A 14,607-nucleotide genomic window follows, 5' to 3' on the forward strand; every position below is an offset into this window, starting at 1 on the left:
GCATGTGATGTATGGATGTGTGATGTGCTGCGTACATGGGCCATAAGTACTTGGCCCATGCTCATTCGACAGTGGCTCTTGCGCACACCATGGCTGAATGCACATCATTGCCATGGTGTCCCTTTTGGTCATTGGATGACTTCCCTCAATGGTGGGCCCCATGCCTCATCAAGAGGTTGCGTGCGGAACACTAGTCGATTCAAGGCCCACCGAAATCTGGCTTTATGAAAGTCAGTGGGAGCCACTTTGGTTTGACCTAAATCAAACTAGGGCGTAATTTTGTTCCCTCCAGCTAATATGAGTGCATGTGATAGGGAGATTCATATGATGAACTCTCTAAAGGCCTTCCATCATTAGCATGAGGATGGGTCCTTCAGTAATGAGGAAACGCACCAGAAAATGGGCTATCCATTTGCTGTTGGGCTTGTCTGAGTGATCATAAGATGATAGAGGCATCATAGACCGATGTGGGAGGGGCTTCACTAGAAAATGGGAACTCTCTCACGGTACCTTGGAGTTCACGAATATGATGGGTAAGCACTCACTGGACAGAAAGGTTTACCTAAAAACGGCTCTGAACCTTGTTTGACAGAGGCCAAAGGGAAAACTCATATGATGAATGGATATGATCCTTCACAGAAAGATGGTGGGGTTATGCAGCTGAAACAATTGGCTCCATGCATCCTATGTGATTTCCCACATTTCTAGAGACAACCCGTAGTCTCCGTCACTGAGAAAGGAGGGAAATCTCAGAGACGAATAAATGGAGATGGATCATAGATTAAAATCCATGTCTATGAAATGAACATGAATCAAATTAGGTTGTGGACTGATGTTTGCTCTTTTATCAGAAAATGGCAAACAGATCTTTTGCAAAACTGCTTGATGACAACAAGTTGAAGGGCCCAAACTATGCTAACTGGTACAGGAACCTTATGTTGGTCCTAGCTTCTGAAAAGCTGGACAAAGTGGCAAGGAATCCTGCCCCGGAGCATCTAGGTGATAAGGCTTCTGAGGCCCAAAGGAGAGGCTATCAAGAATGGGAGGAGAAAAACTCCCTTGCCCGGTGTTACATCATTGCCTCCTTGGACAACCCAATACAGAGGCAGTTCGATCAGATCGAACTTGCCAAAGATATATTGGACATTCTCAGGACAATGTATGAAGAGCATAATCGTTCTACTCGACAAAAGGTCTTGAAACAGTTCATGACTGCACAAATGTCCAAGGGTCAACAAGTTCACGACCATTGTCTTCGGATGATGGGGTACATCAACGAACTGGAGGCTCTTGGATCCGGGCTGGACCTTGCAACCCAGATAGATGCTATCCTTAACTCTTTGCCTCCTTCCTTTAATCCATTCATCATGAACTATAACATGAACAAGCTGAATGTCAGTTTACAAGAGCTCAGCAATATGTTGCAAAGAGTTGAAGAACTGATTAGAAAGGATGAGTCTGTAGCCATGCTTGTTGAAGCTGGCAAGACAGGCAAGAGAAAGAGGAAGGCAAAGAAGCCTCAGAAGAAAACCACTAAGAGCAAGAAGCTGAAGAAAGACAAAGCATCGGATGCCTGTCACTTCTGCAAGAAGACCGGCCATTGGAAAAGGAACTGTCCTGCCTACCTAGAATCCAAGAAAGGTAACTTCGAAACTTATGTTATAGAAACCAATTTGTTGGTAGCTTCTGCATCCTGGTGTATTGACTCCGGGGCTTCAACTCATGCTTGTAACTCATTGCAAGGGTTCAAGGTAAGCAGAAGGCTGAGTGAAGGAGAAGTCACACTCTACTTGAGGACTACTGCAACTGTTGTAGCCGCGGCCATAGGAACCGTGGAGTTAATTTTTAGAGAAGGAACAATTGTACTGAAAGACTGTCTTTATATGCAAAATTTAAGGAGAAATTTGATTTCTGTCTCAAAACTGTGTGCAGATGGTTATTCTATCTTCTTTAGTAATACGATTACTATTAAAAGAAACAACAGATTCATCGCATACAGGGAACTAGAGAACGGTCTCTATGTTCTACATCCTTCTCTAGAAACTAACATAACCGAAACTACGTCGGCTGAAATCCCTAAGAAGAGAGCTCGTGATATAGTTAATCCCATGTGTCTGTGGCATTATCGACTTGGCCACATCGGTGTTGACCGAATCACAAGGTTGGTAAAGGATGGTCCTTTGGATTTTCTAACTGTAGAAGATCTTCCCACTTGTGAGCCTTGCCTACAAGGCAAGATGACGAAACGGACATTTAACGGTAAGCCTGAAAGATGTACAGGCACACTTGACCTAATACATACTGATGTATGTGGTCCCCTGAGTGTTAGGACACAAAATCAACACGTGTATTTCATCACCTTCACAGATGATTTTTCATGATACGGTTACGTGTACCTAATGAGACACAAGTCTGAATCCTTTGAAAAGTTCAAAGAGTTCAGACAAGAGGTTGAGAAACAGTTAGGGAGAGAAATTAAGGCCCTTCGATCAAATCGAGGTGGCGAGTATCTCTCTGACGAATTCAGGGACTACTTAAAGGACAATGGGATAGTATCACAATTAGCTCCTCCTGCTACACCACAACTTAACGGTGTTTCGGAGAGGAGGAATAGGACCTTATTGGATATGGTCCGGTCGCTTCTCATACACTCAGAGTTACCCACATCCTTTTGGGGTTACGCATTAGAGACTGCGATTTATGTGCTGAATCGGGTTCCAACCAAATCGGTTCCGAATACTCCATATGAACTTTGGACCGAAAAGAAACCAAGTGTCAGACACTTGAAGATTGGGGGTTGTCCAGCACACGTTAAAAGGCTTTGTAGGTTACCTATTCTATTACCCAAGTGAGCATAAAGTGTTCTGCAATCGTAATGCACAATTCTTGGAAACCGACTATATCCTGGACACCCATCGTTAGGAAGTTGTTCTTGATGAGGAGAGCTCAGGAGCAGTGGGAGATGTCCCACAAGTTCCAGGTAGTGACCAACCTAGAAGATCCACTCGGGTATCCAGGCCACCAGTCCGTTATGGTTATGACCAGGATAGTTACCTGGTGGAAACCTTGACTAGTGAGGAGGATCCCGTGACTTACACGGAAGCTATGTTGGACATAGATTCCCAGAAGTGGGTGGAGGCCATGAGAGCAGAGATGGACTCATTGGAGACCAATGGAGTCTGAACTCTAGTAGATCCGCCCTCTGGGGTAAAAGCAATCAGTTGCAAATGGATTTACAAGAGGAAGAAGGGCCCCGATGGTAAGGTTGAGACCTTCAAGGCTCATCTGGTGGTGAAAGGGTACACTCAGAAAGAGGGCATCGATTATGAGGAAACCTTTTCGCCTGTGGCCATGCTTAAATCCATTAGGATCCTACTAGCTGTAGCAGCATACCATGATTATGAGATTTGGCAAATGGATGTCAAAACTGCATTCCTAAATGGAGATCTTACTGAAGATATCTATATGCAGCAGCCGCAAGGCTTCATTGCTGCAGGTCAGGAAAACATGGTATGTAAACTTAATAGATCCATTAATGGATTTAAGCAAGCTTTTAGAAGTTGGAACATCTGTTTTGACTCTGTCGTCAAATTGTTTGACTTCGAGCAGAATCCGGATGAATCCTGTGTTTACAGGAAGTACAGTGGAGATAAGGTTACCTTCTTGGTTCTGTATGTAAATGACATTCTATTCATTGGGAATGATGTAGGTATGTTAACTACGGTGAAAGTATGGCTATCACAACAATTCTCCATGAAAGATCTTGGAGAAGCCTCCTATATACTGTGTCTTCGACTCTATAGAGATAGATCAAAGCGAATAATAGGATTATCCCAATCTGCTTATATTGACAAAATAGTCAAAAGATATAGCATGGAAAACTCCAAGAAAGGAAATGTTTCTTTCAGGCACGGAGTCACTCTCTCCAAGAAGATGTCTCCCAAGACTTCTGAGGAGATTGATGGCATGAAAGACGTTCCCTATGCCTCTGCCGTAGGGAGCATCATGTATGCAATGCTGTGCACTCGTCCTAGCTCAGGCAATGAGTGTAGTAAGCAGATTTCAGTCCAACCCAGGGCAGGAGCATTGGACTGCTGTAAAAAACATACTTAAGTACCTTCGTAGGACAAAAGAGTTTTGTCTAGTATTCGACGGTATCTCACTACAGATCCAAGGGTATACAGATGTTGATTTCCAGTCAGACCCAGATGATAGAAAGTCTACATCTGGATATGTTTTCACGATAGGATCGTGTGATGTTTGCTGGAAAAGCAGCAAACAGGGGTCCACTGCAGACTCCACGACCGAGGCCGAGTACATTGCCGCAAGTGAGGCTGCCAAAGAAGCCGTATGGATGAAGAAGTTCATTCATGAGTTGGGAGTAGTTCCGTCCGACACATCACCCATCCCATTGTTGTGTGACAACAATGGAGCCATTGCTCAGGCTAAGGAGCCACGAGCCCACTCGAAGTCGAAGCACATCGAGAGGAAGTACCACGTACTGCAGGAGATTGTTGATAGAGGGGACGTCCGGATTCAGAAGTTAGCGTCAGCGGAAAATGTAGCAGACCAATTGACAAAGCCACTATCACAGAAAGTGTTTGAGAAATACGTGGAAAGCATGGGACTCCGGCTAGTACCTGATTGGACCTAAGTGCAAGTGAGAGTTGTTAGACAGTTTTGTATGCCCTTAGCTTCAATCAAAATTGATGTACTTTATGAGTTTATTGTAAATGAATAAAAGTGCATATTTGATTCATGTTCCCTTAGTATGTTTCTATGTAATACCCTTAAACTAGACATTTAATGAGACTCGTGTTAGTTTAGAATGTTCACAGCCAGTGGGTCAGTCTAGGGAGACCTATCCTGACAAGGCTGACACTGTGGTGCCACCAAGTCAGTTGGGGTGGCTTGTCTCAGCCACCGGGGTGAGACCCTATGCACATACAGTGTGGGATTAATTGAATCTTTGAACTGGACCAGATTTCCAGTATTGCCCTGGCCCTTGGAGATTGATGGGCAAAACCCGACCCCTAGACTCGATTATGATACTGCACTAGGTGTCGGATCGGGCCGTCTTTGATTTACCAATCAGTGAGATCCTTAGCGGGGGTCAAAACCTGGGTATGTTGGGACAATCTAAGAATTCTTCTGAGTGGGTGATCATAGTGACAAGATCAGCCCCTTTGTCGGACAAAGGTAATGATCGGAGATGCACTCTCACTGTTAGAAACCAAGACTGCCGGCAGCCGATTTCAACCGTTGAGATTTGTTTTGCAAAGTATATTTTATATGAGATATAAAAGTGTATATATTATGGTTTCTAAAATGTTTGGAAAAAGGTTTTAATTCCCGGGATCCATATAAGTGGAGAGTGCAACACTGTTCCTTGCAGCCGAGGGAGAGGTCCTCTCTTGTCGGGCAGTGTATGATCATTAAGGGCTGAGAGGTTAAGTGTAAGACCATTGAGGATAATACCTGATGGGCTAATCTTGCATCTGCCCACAATCCCTGGGTGTTACAAGGTGGTTTGGCCCAGGGACCACTTAGGGTAAGTGTTGGGCCCATAGAGCCCATTCGATGGGTTTCAGGGGGTTCACTGTCTTTAACAGTGTATTCGACCAGGCCTTGTAACAAAAGCTGGGCTGAACCCATGTGTCTGATGTGTAGATCAATGCTTGGGTCCCATGCCATACAAGGAAGCCCAACTGGGCAACAGATAGGAAGGTTAAGTGAGCATATAAGCTTGATGGGCCTAAAGCCCATTTCGAGCTGGGCTATTTATTTAGTTAATTAAAGGGGCGAATTCTGAGATTGATTAGCAAATAGGATAGGGTCTTAATCCTATCCACTCAGAGAGTCCAGATCTGAATGTGATTCAAATCTAGAAACCTCCTAATGGGATTAGGATAAAGCTAATCTAATCTGCAGATAAGATAAGGGTTTATCCTTATCACTAGAAGAGAAGGCTGATCCAAATATGATTTGGATAAGCACCTCCTAATGGGATTAGAAGCTGATCTTTCAATTAACAAAAAGAAGGAGGGGGCGGCAGCCTTGAGAGAGACTAACAAGACACACATCAGATCTTCTTTAGTGCTGAAATCAAGAAGAGAGAATTCTGCACCCTGCGAATACTCTCTTGCCGCCTCCCTGTTCTTGTCACCCTGTTTGCCAGTTCGATCTCCAGTTGTGGGAGAAGTCAAGATTGGATCTTGACATCAGTTCTTTGAGAAAGGATTGAGAAGGAAGTTGTGCTCACGTACCATTGTACTGATTCTTGCGAATGATAGAGTTCTTGGGGAAGAACACTGCTGATTCTGCTCCATCTTGCACTTCGCCATCTTCAATGGGAGCAGTCTTTGGATCCTTCCTTGGGCATGAACACCTTCGTTGGGAGATATTATTTCTCCGTATCCGGTATAATTCTCTCCTATTCCTTTTGGTTCAGATCTGGTTCAGTTTAAGGTTCAAGAATGATCCTTGAAAATATAATTTTCTAAATAGGGAATGTGATTCCCAGTTGAAGGGAGAGAAAAATTTTTGAAATTCGCCCCTTATTCCGCAATCTTTGGGCGTCCATGGGATGGATCTCTCATCTCTTCAGTTTACCCTACCTGAACTGACCTGATGAACCAACCTTGATTGGCTTTGGGTGGAATCAACCTTGGTAAAACCTGCCTTGGAACCAAACTCGCCTTGAAATAAACCCCAAAATACTTTTGGGGATATGAAGATTTGAACCCAAGCACTCATGGTTACAAAGGCCATGGTCTCACTTGACCATTCAGTTATTAAGTTAGTTGATCATTTGTTTTCATTTTAATATTTGAATGTGCTCAATAAATAATGTAAAAAAATAACATTTACAAAATTTAAATTTGAATTATAAGTTTTGAACCATAAAATGAAAATCTACATATTAAGTTACTCGATTTAATCAATAAAGATAAACAATTTTTAAACTATATATTATTGAAACTCAAGTTATTAAAGAACATACTTCGTTTTTTTTGAAGGGGGAGAGTAAAGAAAGAATAGATTCCGCAAGTAGAGACCTTAGAACCAATCTTGGAACCATCAAGACCAGAACCAACCTTGGAGTTGACCTTCAACTGGTTACAAAAACCTAGAACCAACCCTTAGAAGGTAGGTTCCAAGTTCTACCATGAAACCAAACTGAACTGATCCATGCTTACCTTTAATTAGAAGGAGTGATAGCCACTTTAGCCTGAATTTCTGGCTAATTTACGAGAAACTGAACTTGACCCATCCAGCTCCGTTAATAGTAAACCTATACTCAACGAATGATATTAGTATAAATTAACGGAGGGGGCCGTGCTGAGCACAGTCAAATGGCCGGGAAGGCAAAGAAACAATCTTAAATAATTCTTTATTGAATAATTGGGAGATTAAAAATGAAGGAAAAGGTTAATATAAATAATTTAAAAACTCTCAACATTATTGTGCTTAAGAGAGAATATCTATCCTGTCCTTCCATGCTGCATCAAAAAATCATTAAAATAATCAATGGTATAAACCATATAATAATCAATCCAACTTCAGCTTCGACCATAGGGAGCTCACAACCTATAACTATTATTTGCTAAAAGACAAAACCACAAATCATACGGTTCAGCCTTAAACTTGACATGAATCCAATAAATCAGCTTTGTTTTAACAAGTTAGTAAAAATCTCATTGAGCAAAGCTTTTATTATATGTATCATAAAACAATGTAACCTGTCTACATTTAAAACTTTGAATCATAGAAACTAACACCTAAGTCAGCACCAAAGAAAACCAAAAGGGAGTTCAATAATATGTAAAAGCTACTTCTAAAAACCACCCAATGAGTTCTGGTGTTTTCAAGGCATCTAAAACTTTAGAAAGATGAAACTTCGATAAAATGCCCAAATAATTAAAGATAAAATGAAACAAACATTAAAGATATAAAGCACACATTAAAAAATGGTTCTGTCATTATTGCTCCTTGGAAGCTAAACCATCCGAAAAAAATTCTATTATTTTTCACTTTTTATTTTAATTTACCATTTAAAAATTGAATCAACATCGAAGATCATGGTTTGTGCTGCAAGAAAGAGAGAAAGAACTTATGACAAGGGACCCACGATTACACTGCCTATAAACATTGAACCCTGAATTTGGCTTCCATTTATTTCCATTCATATTTAAGTCTACAACTCAGGAGGGATACAACCTAATAATCCACCTATATAATAGGCTTTCTATAAAAAAAAATCTCTAAAATTATAGGGTAATTACATATTATTGTATAGCAATCAACAAACCTAGAAAAAATTAAAAGAGAAATTTTATGTTTTGATAAATAAAATAAAATAATAAACATTAAAACATATGAAAACTTTTAACTATATAAACATATGAAGAAGAAAACACCTACAATAAAAAAAAAGCCTGAGAAGCGAGCATGCAATGCCAAGTGGAAAAACCACCCCATCCCTTCCAAACATACAATAAAAAAAGAAATAAATAAAAAGCCTGAGAAGTTAGCATGCCAATGCCAAGTCGAAAAACCACCCCATCCCTTACAAACCTTATCGAAAAACCTTTCACAAAACCCTACCTAGCATATGCCAGTAACCTTAACAACCCTTTTGAGCAGACCCAACGAAAGGGAATTCAAAAACCCTGATAGTAGAAATCCGAGGAGAAGCCTCACATAGTATCAAGCTTCAAGAAAAACATAAGGGGAGAGATAGGGAGATGGGGATCGAAGATATCTTTAATTCCCTGAACCATTGAGGGAGAGAGAAGAGAGGGAAGGGAAGAGAATGGAGGAAAGAGAACACGAGGAAAAAATAAAAGAGACTCGAAGAGAGAGGTTTTTCGGAGTAGAGAGAGTGGGTGACTTGCATGGGATGTTTTTCTTGAGGACTCACAATGGGGCAAGTGGGAAGAAGGATGAAAGGGGAGGAGAAACATGTGTAGTAAATAAATAATAAGCCACGTGTCAAATTTATAAATAATTGTACACTTTCCAAATATATAAGGGTTTGTTTGGTTCGTAATCAGAATTGGAATCAAAATCCTTCAGAATCAGAATTGGAATGGTTCTATTTTATATGATATATTTGAATTTCCTAACATATTTATACATATCTTAATTTTTCATCCATATTTATGTGTATCAAAAGCATATCCTGATACGTCTCTTAAAATTGTCTTTCCAATGTACCTTGTGTTTCCAATACTTTGAACCTTGAATGTGACCAATTTGCAATTTTTCAGTTTTTTGAGTTTAATAATGTCATGTCAATATTTTCTATTATTTTATTCATTATTTAATCAATTGTGAATGGTGTCACTTACATCATACGTTTTTGGGGTAATGGTAGCCTTTTCAACTTAGTAAGATGTCTAGATTGGCCCATCACATTATAAAAAAGGCAAAAATGGCTCTTTTGCAAAGTTCAAGGATTGTTAGAGTCGGAAATCCAATTTTTTCCATACTAGTTCTATAGTCCAAATAAATCATAAAATGATACAAAGTCCCCAAACCATATTAGAAACCACACCAAACTGTAACAAAACGGTTTGATTTGGTTTGCTTTCTATGTCAAAATGGTTTGATTTGTTCTGAAAATTTCCCAAATCATAATTTACTGATTTGGTCCAAGAGATTCTCTAAACTGCACCAAACTGGACCATGAACACCCCTAACAAAAACACATTTAAGCTCCAAAGCAGAAATCATAAAATGGAGACTTTGTGCTTTTGGGCTTTAAAAGCACAAATCCTAAAACTCATGCAAATGCAACCTTAGTTCTTCTTGTATATGGGGTTAATCTAGTTTTTTAGGGTTCAAATTCATAATCTATGATATTTTGCATCTCACCCTTGTTGAAGCTTTTTCTCATTCCCCAATTGAAGTTAGCCATTAAGAGGGTGTTCTACAACATCAATAATTTTACTGTTTTTTTAATTGCCACGTCACCTAAAAACAAGGGTTCCACTATGCACTGTACAATGAACACTTAGAAAATTTTTTGACAGATGTTTCATAAAATACCCCCAGCTAGCGCCTAGCCTTCAAAAAATTAAAAACCACTTTTGCATTTATGAGAATAATTATCGTGTGCTCATTGAACCTGCTTACTATATTGTGCCTATTATATCTGGTCCTTGACATGATATAGAGGAAACGCTTGTAAACAATTAACTCATATCAAAAAGTGGTAACAAATCAGGTGGTATTCATCAAAATGAATGGGGACTTTGATTGGTGAATGATCTTTAGATATCAAGTCTTTCCTGCATCAAACATGGATTTACCCAAAACAAAAATACATTGTTGTTGAACGATATTTTTGTATTAAAAAGCAATAAACAAGTTGACTGGTATTATTTCAAAAAAAAAATCATGTTTTTGAACCAACAAATATGATCATGATAGTTTTTTTTTCCCGAAAAACAAATTTAGCAGTACGGATATATATGATTTGAGAAATTGAAGAACATGTTTTTGATTTCAGTGTTGTTGAAAACAAAAGAAACACAACGAAGAATATGTTTTCTGAAACATAAAAAACGTGGCTTACAAAGACTTTAAAGCTAAATAATCCTCCTCATGTCTATAGGTTTATTCCATCCAGCTGTGTTACATTGGGCAGAATTCAATCCTTGACAGCAACTTCATCTTCCTTTCCAATCAACCTCCATAGTGTAAACTACAAAATATTAAATATATAACTTGGCCATCACGTAGTGTTCTATTTGACAAAAGAATGGATAAGATAAAATCATTTTGAGAGCTTCTACCATATATGTTCCATCCTATTGTGTAAGTAATGTACAAGTATATTACATGGACAAATCCCACAGAAATTAATGTGGAATGGTTTAATACTAACATATAAAGGAAATTAAATCAAGCATTGTCCCATACATAGCCTATTGCATTCATGTAGTTGTTCCATATATCCTTCAGAAATGTCTGAGCCATCTCCGACAGGGTCTCGTAAATTACACTGTCGACTGCATCCTTCATCTGGCTCCCAAGTTCTCCAATGGCGGACGCGATGCCGTCGGAGATCCCTGAAATGGCGAATTTGAAGCTATCAAAGCCGGCAGAGACAAGAGAAGTGATGGCCTCCATCAGAAGTTGCCAAAAAAACTCGAAGAGAGCTTCAATGAAATTCGTCAACAACTGCAGAACCAGACTGATGCATTCCCCTGGAACTCTCAGCAGTTGCATCACCAGCACGAGAAGACGAGCTACTCCGCTGAAAATCAAGAGAGACGCCAAATTTGATAATGTGCTCAACACCCAGAATGCGATTTTCAGCAGACAAACCGCCATGTTTTGATGGGTTACGTTTGAATGCAAGTCTGCCTGCGATCATGAAAGCTTGGGAAGGAAGAAGAGGAGCTGGTCTCGTTATAGATGATTTCAGTTTCAAACCGTGTAAGTCTTGCATCATACGTTGCTTTACGTTATTAAAGCTTACACGTTGCATCTTTTACTGCTGGGGTGGGCCAATCATGGGCCTTTGTTGGGCCTTCCAAGAGAAAAAAAAAGCATGACCATCTAACTTCCAATCAAAGCAAATAGATAAGTCCAGATGTATGAACAGATGATGGTCAGTCATTCCTCCTGAGTCCTGTGGGAATGTTTCACGTTGATGTTGTCTAGAGCTTCTGGATTTTGCGGTCTCTAAAGGAAGCCAAGTGGCATGGGCCCATGATTGAAAAATATTTCCTCCAAATTCTCTACGGTGAGGCCCATGAGAAAATCCTACTGTAGTCAATCAAGTGCAAAACTGATAAAAAAAATGATAGGGGTGCTTTGGTAATTGTGTGCGCAACGTAGTGACAGAAACACCCCTGATCTTTTGACTTTTCCCTCTATACGATAGAAATACAACGCCCTATGAGTGAGGTTGCGTGCGGCTGCACTCATGCCTTGACAGCGATGAACAATGATGCCGTGGAGAGCAGAAATTAGGCCTACTTTGGTTTACAGGAACAAGGGTTTTGAATAGAAACCGGAATGGAGTATTCTAATTCCCATTTCTACTGGTAGGGGTGTTTACAGATTGGGTTGAGTCGGTTTGAATCATTTTCTTCAACTGACCCAATTTATTCAGTTTATTTATTGCCTAAATCGAAATTGACTGATTCTGAAGCAAAATCAAGCCAAACATGAAAGGTCAATTTGGGTCAGTTTATATATATATATAGTAAACTGAAATATCTATTAAATATCTATATATATTAACATTATTTCTTTTTAGTTTTTATACAAAACCAAAAAATATATTTAAATTGATTAATTTTTTAATGAAAAACTGAATTTTTTGTCTATATATATATATATATATATATATATATATATATATATATATATTAAATTTATACAAAAATGAATTAAATTTATATATATTTAAATTTTTTTCAAAGCTCAAACAAAACACAAATAAAATATATCAACATTTAACATATAGGATAAGGACTAATTAGTAATTAGTCAAACATTCAAGAACGGTTCGGTTTCATTTCATTTTTCTTACATATATGAAAGCTGAAACCAAACCGAGTTGTCGATTTATTTTCCAACACAAACCGAAACCGACCAGTGATTTTGTAAAACCGACCAACTCTGGATGGGTTGAGACAATTTGGTCAATTGACATTTAATTTAAATACCCCTACCTACTAGAATGGCATTCTCCCATTTTAGAGAATAGCCTTTTCCTACCTCACCCTTAAAAATGAAATCTCATTCCTACTGATTTCAATACCTATTCTCATTCTTGTCTGAAAAAAGAAAAAATCCTTTAAAAGAGAATTGTAGATACGCATTCGAGGCGAGAGAAATAGACACGCCACAGATTTGCTAAAAAGTAAATCTGTGAATTATGTTCACGCGAAACGAAAATCTTGTAAAAAGCGACTGCAATGTTGATAGTTATGAATAACAAAGCGTCTTCTCTCAGATGAGACACGTGGTAAGATTTTGCAAGCATGGAATAAAATATACTCCATTAATCATAACCCGACATGTATCACCATTTTAATGGATTCAAATTCGTAACAAATAAGCCAAACTTCTGAAATTCCTGATAAATGCATGAAATCGACTTCCTTTCATGCCTATAAATAAAATAAAGGGTCTCTAACGACAAAAATGAGATATAAACATATAAAAATAAACATATCAAAGATCACAATATTCTTAAAATCCTAGTCTCACTTTTTGTTCTCAAACTAAGCTTTCTTGTTATTCTATGCTTTCTACATCTTATTTATAATCACAATGCCAATTGATGAAGGGTAATTTAGCCCGACCTATATCAACACCCGAACACGTGAAAGTGACCTATTGACTGGATGATGACTTGGCACTTTTTGCCACTTCCGTGAGCCAAGTCAGATCGGGTATCTTGAGAACCTCGACCAAGACTAAGGTCCAAGCAGCTCGTGATGGCCCGACCTGCCGAGATGACGCATAGCCAACTTCTAGAAGATAGCTAGCTATCTCTGACCTCTCCGAGATCACAGTGCATGTCTGCAAGCCTTATCCTTATCCTACCCAGACCGGACAAACTCAATAAGCTTTATCAACTATCATGAAGTCCACCTCCTAGTGCGGAACGGATTCCTGGTAGCACGGGCTAGGGATCTCAGAGGTGTCTTGTAAGACCTACGACAATTCACCTATATAAGGACACCAACCCCAACATCGTAAGGTACACATGATTATTTGCTCACTAGCCTTCTAGCATACAAGCTTTCAGAGCACCCACACCGGGTAAGCCACCCCGAGTCCTCTGATCTCCCTTTCCTTGCAATTCGACCAGCCAACTAAGCGAACCGATGTCTGAGTTGCCTTCCAACTAGGAGCATTCAGATCGTGCGCCATCAAATGGCATCGTCTATGGGAACTCCAACAACAGCCTCAACAACATCAATATCAGTAGAATCAGCAACACCGACATCAATCACCACCCCGGGGTCCATCTCCACCTTGGGGCCAGTTACCACCTCGGGGTCTGACACCACCCCTGGATCCAACACCTCTCCGACATCCGTCGCCGCCCAGAGCTCTTGTGGTCAACCAGCAGAATAACCAGCCACAACGTAGTCATCAGAGCAACCAGCAGCATCGATCGCAAAATGACCAGCACTACCATGACCAACATGACCAATATCACCAGTAGTGCCATCGACAAGATGATCAATAGCCCAGCAACCAACAGCCTGGTGTGAGAAGTAGAGACTAGGCCTTCGAACCATCCTACCACCACGACAACCGGGACCCAACCCCTGTTCAGGATAATGTCAAGGACCGGGAGAATATCATGGCTGAGACTTCGGCCAACACAAAAGCAAACAACACCAATGAAGTGACCAACATATTGGTCTCTATGACAGAGAAGAGGAGGGGAGAAGTCAGGTCAATAGCAGTCTAGCCAACCCCGATTTAATTAAGCCAGCCTTCCCCTAGCACCGGAGATTCTCTTAACCCCGTGGCCTAAAAATTTCAAAGTCCATGCATTGGAGACCTATGATGGCAACACTAACCCCAACGACCATAGCGACAGCTTCTAGTCGCTGACGTGTT

At 39.9% G+C, this 14,607-nt stretch overlaps 1 long non-coding RNA gene across 1 annotated transcript; it reads right to left on the minus strand.

Annotated features, from left to right (window-relative positions):
• Positions 1–10,467: 10,467 nt before the first annotated feature.
• LOC148874589 (uncharacterized) lies at positions 10,468–11,394 on the minus strand. Its single transcript, XR_016105326.1, has 2 exons — positions 10,930–11,394; positions 10,468–10,711 (listed from the first exon to the last, which is right to left on the minus strand). It is a non-coding gene; the product is annotated as an uncharacterized LOC148874589 (long non-coding RNA).
• Between the last annotated feature and the right edge of the window lie 3,213 nt (positions 11,395–14,607).

The sequence above is a fragment of the Nelumbo lutea genome, chromosome 1 (assembly GCF_056320005.1).
Source record: "Nelumbo lutea isolate HS-2025 chromosome 1, American lotus-T2T, whole genome shotgun sequence".
Taxonomy (NCBI): Eukaryota; Viridiplantae; Streptophyta; class Magnoliopsida; order Proteales; family Nelumbonaceae; genus Nelumbo; species Nelumbo lutea.